We start from the raw sequence: 6,526 nt of genomic DNA, 5'->3' as shown, positions 1-6,526 counted from the left end.
CCCAAAAGATGTTCTCATTTTCAAAATAAGTTACTTTCCTGAGTCACATATGCAATGTGCCAACATTATTCTATTGTATAATAACACATAATTCATCCAATCAGAATCATAACGCTCATTAGGGCATACTAGGCACGCATTTCTCAATAAGCGTCTATGAATTGGTATAATTATATATTTCCTGTCATGTAACAGCGGTTGTTCAAATATATGCGCTAAAGGCGTGATTTAACAACAGATAAGCTATTAGCTGCACCGATAAAAATTATACTCATTGGCTGTAAATAGCATGCTCCTCTTTTTTACAATTTTTACCTATCTTTCACTATGAACTCACAGCTTCGTGATAAGAACTCTTGAATTGATCTTTTGTTAGCATTCAGCTAACCAGCAATAACATTTTTTCACAGGCTCTCAGAGTTAGTTGCACAAACTTCAATGGAGACTGCATTAGAGCAAGCGGCACAGGATGCGAGCAAATCCTATCGGAACACAGCTCTTATCGAGCTATATTTTACGGCTTTGTGAACTAGTCATGACAATTTACACAATAGCAACTCCTTGCTTACCGAGTAGATAGCGTGAGCTCCAAGTCTGTTCCTAGCATTTACGATGTACTTTAACTGCTTGGTTGTTGCCTTCATCAACGGGGTCTGATAATTGGCCATTAGTACTTCTTTATGGGGTGTTTTCGTTCTGGGGTGTCGAAAATATTCGGTAGTATGTCGTGGCACAACGGATTTCTCAGATACTTCTGGATGCCCAATTGCACACTGTACAACAATTATCTGAACGCCAGCCCAACACTTTTAGGCAATGTTTGCTGCACTCTACAATGCAATAATTTTTTGCAGAGAAGCCCGCAGGTGTTTCTTGCAGTCTCAGCTTTCAAAGTGGAGCCATACATTTAGATATGTATGCACATAACCTTGCCATACACGTTGAATATATGACCTGTTTCGGGGAAAGAAAGGGCAACAGCGATGGCATTCAAACTGCCAAAATAATTTATTCCAGCCAGATGCCTGGTTTAACCACTGGCCTCAGTAGCTTTCTCCGTTGATCGAGCTCATCATTCAGCTTCAGCGCTCCAACCACTCATGACTCGTAAAGAACGGCACTGAATACGTCGATATTATATTGCTTGCTTTCTGTCTCTGGAATATCAACTATGACAGGACTGGTCAGTTCGGAAGAATTGCAAGTTGAGCGATACACAACTCGGAAGAAAGACGGACACTCATGTGAAAAAATAAAATGTTAAACCCTCCCTTCAAAGCAATCTAAACACAAAAAAGCTAAATTGCTATGCCTATTCCTACACAAATCACGCAAGTCGATACGAATTCTCAAGTTAAACAAATGTAGGAAACATGAAGTTGCATAGTGCAGGCGCACACCTAAACACTAAATAACACTGAGAAGTAAATATGAATTGCAGAATTTATTCGTGCGAGCAGCTCAATGGTTTAAGCAGGACAGATCGCACCTCTGGAAAAAGTTTCATCACCTGCGATTCTCTTACACTGAGATCATGGTACGTTAGCGTTCCTTTATTAACAGCGGAGCTGTTTAAGTACTTGGTTAGAGAGATTCGCGTTAGCGGGCTAAACACCGACACTTGCAGACGGCAAATATGTCTGAACCATGTGATCTTGTTGTACCTGTGGTACAAAACAAACGTCGAAGGAGAGCATTTTCGATTAAGGCTTTGTTGGAAGATTTAGCGATGGTGGAATAAAAGTCATCTCTAGGATCGCTTGTAGAGCCATCTGACAGCATTGTGCATATAAAAAATTACGATTTTGCGGTAATTTAATCCCAAGCACGTCACATCTCCGATACGTTTCGATGAACGCAGGATGCGCCTTCCGTTGCGACGTTCCTTCACCGCACGAAATTCCACCGATCTCTGAGGGTTCATGTGCTTCACGTCACCCGACACAGACAGATAAGCAGTCAACAAGTTGATAAGGAGTGATGAGGGGCTATTTGGGTCTCATTATGATTGATTGTAGTGTGATGCCCATGCATAAGATGCTAAAAAGCAATAAGGGCTTAAATCGATCAGAACAATTATGATTAGGTTAATAAGCATCGACGAGTGATGATAAGGGTCGGATAAAATCCCATAAGGTTGACAAGGATTGATAAGAGCTGATAAGGGTGCGATATGTTCGATAAGGTTGGTAAGGAGAATCGACCAGGAACCAGCTCGATTGCGATAAGGTTAATACCGACCGATAAGGGTTCATGAGACTAGGATCAAGTCCGATAAATTGATAACAACCAGTAAGGGTTGATAAGGGTGGCATCTAGGCCACTAACGTTGATAATGACCGATAAGGATTGATAACGGTGTATACTGGTCGGATCAAATTTAAAAACAGTGATAATGGCTCCAGGCTGTGTGCAGATTAGGAAGCGGCCCAATGCTTACGCATATTTGAAAACATCGAGATGCGTTTCTGCGTTCATTATTTTCTTCTTTCTCTGCGGCGCAGATTGCGACGAAACTGAGAAAGAGCCTTCTATATACGCCTTTATATTCAAAACTAGAAAATGCGTTCCTCTGGCGCAAATCGCGATTTTAGCTTCGCACCCCCCCCCCCCCCCGCCTGGGCCATTATGTGCGTGCTCATCACGTGCATTTGTCTAAGGAGTATACGAACTATCTGGTGATCATATTTAGGAATGTTCCAAGCAGTTCATGGCGTTGTTTATTATCTGTCGTAAAACAGCAATTGTGGCCAGTGTGAGCGCCTGACCTGATTATCTCAGAATACATTTCGAGCACTCAACGCTATTCAACGACGTGGTAAAATAGTAGCGTCGAGTTGCGTGGTACTGACAGCATTAAATCCCGCATCGAATTCATCCTTGGTGCAAGAATACATCAGGGGCAGTGTAAATTTATTTTTATTTTAACACTTGCAATAGCCTCACAGTGCTGCACTTGTCTAATCTGATCAACTGTCCTATCGTGCTTCGTTGCAGTTGCAAGGTCATCAGCTTACACTGATAATGCAGCTGCCGCCAGGTTTCCCGACGTCTACAAGGCCCGGCTACCATACGCGCGTGTATGCATCGTTGCTTCAGGGGAAACAACGTTTTTAAAGCAATGCTAACTATATGCATCCATTCATGCATCCATTCAAGTTTCGCCCGAAAGGCGGTGCATCGATTGCGATACGCCGCCTACAATAATAAACTGAATAATAATAAACTGATAGCAAATTAGTGGAGAGCTATACGAAGCAAGGATAGTAGTATAATGGGCCTTATAAAAATGTAAACATTCGCTTACTAACTAAATTGGCAAAGCATCGAAGCTTGGGCCTGTTGGTGATTCATTGAAAAAAAGAACACAGTGCAAAAAAGACACGGACACGAGAGAGCGACACGCTCTCTTGAGTTACTGTCTGTTTTGCACTGAATTTAGCGAGCGCATAACGGCCCACCGAGAGGTGCTGTTATCGAGACCGCCTTTTTTTTCCCAAAAAACTAAACAAGCACGGTGTCACGCGCGCACAGGTAAACATGAACACATCTCGCTTGATTACCGCAGAAACTCGCTGTAAAAACGCCTGACTGAGAAAGCATGCCAGCAGCAGCGGGCAAATTGACCTTCGCGCTGTCTCTCCTCTCGCTTCAACGCGAACTAAACGTCGAAAGCACATCACCGACGAATGTACTGGCACTCGGTGCATGCACGTTGTCCCCATCGCAGATCGCTTTCGGATACGGCGCCAGCGTGGCCGTGCTGGAAGCAGCAGCCGGCAGAGCTAAACGCAACCTCCCTCCCACACCCCATCTGTCTCTCTCCGCAGCCTCGCCCTCGTGCCTCGCGCTTCCGTCCTGCCTTGCTCCCTCGCGTGAGCTACTTTGAGCCGCGATTGCCGGCTCACCTTTGCACGCTTTCACCTCGCATACCCAGCGTACAGCACGAGGCTGCGATTTTATCACCGTTGGGCTTTATAAGAAGCCTCACGGGAACAGCGACCACAGAAAAGCACTTGCAGTGTACATATATTTGCTATCGCAATAAAAGATTGCCCAACTGCTCAACTCGGCCCGCGTTGTGGGCGTGCATTCAAAACGTTTGATCGTGGGCTGTGTTCGTTCAACCTCCATTCCTTGTCTCGAGACCGTATCTGAGTGTCTTCTTTTTCCGGTATGAGTTATTGGGTAATTTCTATATCAACGATTGCAGCACCTGGTCCTTAGGTGCCTGTTGCTAGCCACATCACTGTCTGCGTCGAGTTATATCATCATCATCAGCCTATATTTACATTCATTGCAGGACGAACGCCTCGCCCTGCGATCACCAATTACCCCTGTGTTGCGCTAGCTGATTCCAACTTGCACCAGCAACTTTCCTAACTTCATCACCTCACCTAGTTTTCTGCTGTTCTCGAGTGCGCTTCCCTTCTCTTTTTTTCTTTCTTCCTTTCTTTCTTCTCTTTTTCTCCATCTCTTCATTCTGTAACTCTGATTGTCCACCAATTATCCATCCTACGCATTACATGGCCGGCCAGCTCCATTTTTTCCTCTTATTGGCAACTAGAATATCGGTTATCACTGTTAGCTCTCTGATCCACACCGCTATCTTCATGTCTCTTAACGTTAGGCCTAACATTTTTCTTTCCATCGCTCTATGTGCAGTCCTTAACTGGTTCTCGAGCTTCTTTGTTAACCTCCAAGTTTCTGCGCCATATGTTAGCAGCGGTAGAATGCAATGATTGTACACTTTACTTTTCAATGACAGTGGTAATCTCCGAGTCAGGATTTGGTAACGCCTGCTGTATGCACTCTGGCCCAATTTTATTCTTCTATAAATTTTTTACTCGTAATGAGGGTCTCCTGTATTTAACTGAGCTCCATAAATGTACTCATTTATAGACCCTAGAGACTGATTGCCGATACTGTATTCTTGTTCCCTTGCCAGGCTATTGAACATTATCTTTGTCTTCTGCATATTGACACGTATACATGTTTATCTTTCACCGGTGACCGTTTTCCACCGGCTAACAAGTGTTAAACGTTATCGCTCGGCGCAGGACGCGCCTGCATCGGAAGCTTCTCGAACGTTATCCATGCTTCTATCCTTCGTCTCTGGTCACCGACGCTCATGTAATCTGATTGTATGAGCGACGCGAATTGTCTAAAACTTTCTGGAAGACACACGGGCATCAGGGATTAATCTGGAACCTTCGATGACTCAGGTATAAAAGCCGACGCGTTTCGCCGCTGATCAGGATTTCGACGAACGCCGACTGTGTTTGCCGCTTTCGTTGTGCTTCGAGCGTTGCTTGCTTTTGTGGGCACAGGTTCGCCCAATAAAGAATCAGTTTCGTCATACACGGTTTTACGACTGTTTACTTCAGCGTCACTACTACGTGACAATATTAGTCTTCAACCCCACTTTTACATTTTCTCGGTTAAGGTCCTCAACCATTTTTTTGCAATTTGTCCGCATTGTTGCTGACTAGGACAATGTCACCTGCAAACCGGGGGTTTCTGAGATATACGCCGTTGATCCTGACTCCTAAGCCTTCCCAGTACATGAGCTTGAATACTTCTAAGCCTGCAGTGAATTACATTGGATTGATTGCGCCTCTTTAGCGGACCTTTTTCTTGATAGGTAACTTTCTACTTTTCTTGTGGAGAACCAAGGTAGCCGTGGAACCCTTGTATATATTTGAAGATATTCACGCACGCCTCCTTTGCTCCTTGAGTACGCAATGCCTCTATTACTGATGGTATGTCTACTGAATCAAATGACTTTTCATAATCTATGAAAGACATTATAGAGGTTGATTGTACTCCGCAGATTTCTCGATTACTTGATTGATGTCATGGATATGACCCGTCGTATACCCCTTCCTAAAGCCAGCCTGTCCTCTTGGTTGGCTGAAGTCAAGTGTTGCCATGATTCTATTAGAAATTATTGTGGTGAATATTTCATACGATACTGAAAGCAAGCTAATGGGTCTGTAATTCTTCAATTTTTAACGTCTCCCTTCTTATGGATAAGTATAATGTTGGCGTTCTTCCAGCTCTCTGGTATACACTTGAAGTCGTGAGGCATTGCGTATAAAGGGTCGCAAGCTTTCCAAGCATGATATCTGATCCACCTTCGAATAAATCGAGTGTTATTCCACCTTCTCCAGCAGCTTTTCTCCTGGTCATGTCTTTCAAGGCCGTTTTAACTTCATCGCTAGTTATAGAAGGAGCCTCCGCATCTTGTTCCCCACTGCTTGTAATGAAAGTAGCTTGTCTGGTCTACGCACTGTACAGGTCAGTATAGAATTATTCCGTTGCTTTTGCTATGTCATCGAAATTTCTCATGATATTACCCTGCTTATCTTTCAGTTCATATATCTTGCCTTGTCCCATGCCAAGTTTTCTTCTCACTGATATCATGGTGCGTCCATATCTTACTGCTTCCTCAATCGTTTACACGTTATACTTTTGAATATCCCGTACTTTCTCCTTGTTGATCAGTTTTGACAGTTAAGCGAAT

Source organism: Dermacentor silvarum, chromosome 9 (genome assembly GCF_013339745.2).
Source record: "Dermacentor silvarum isolate Dsil-2018 chromosome 9, BIME_Dsil_1.4, whole genome shotgun sequence".
NCBI classification, from domain to species: domain Eukaryota; kingdom Metazoa; phylum Arthropoda; class Arachnida; order Ixodida; family Ixodidae; genus Dermacentor; species Dermacentor silvarum.
The sequence above is the reverse complement of the archived record's forward strand: the minus strand, read 5'-3'. Positions refer to the sequence as shown.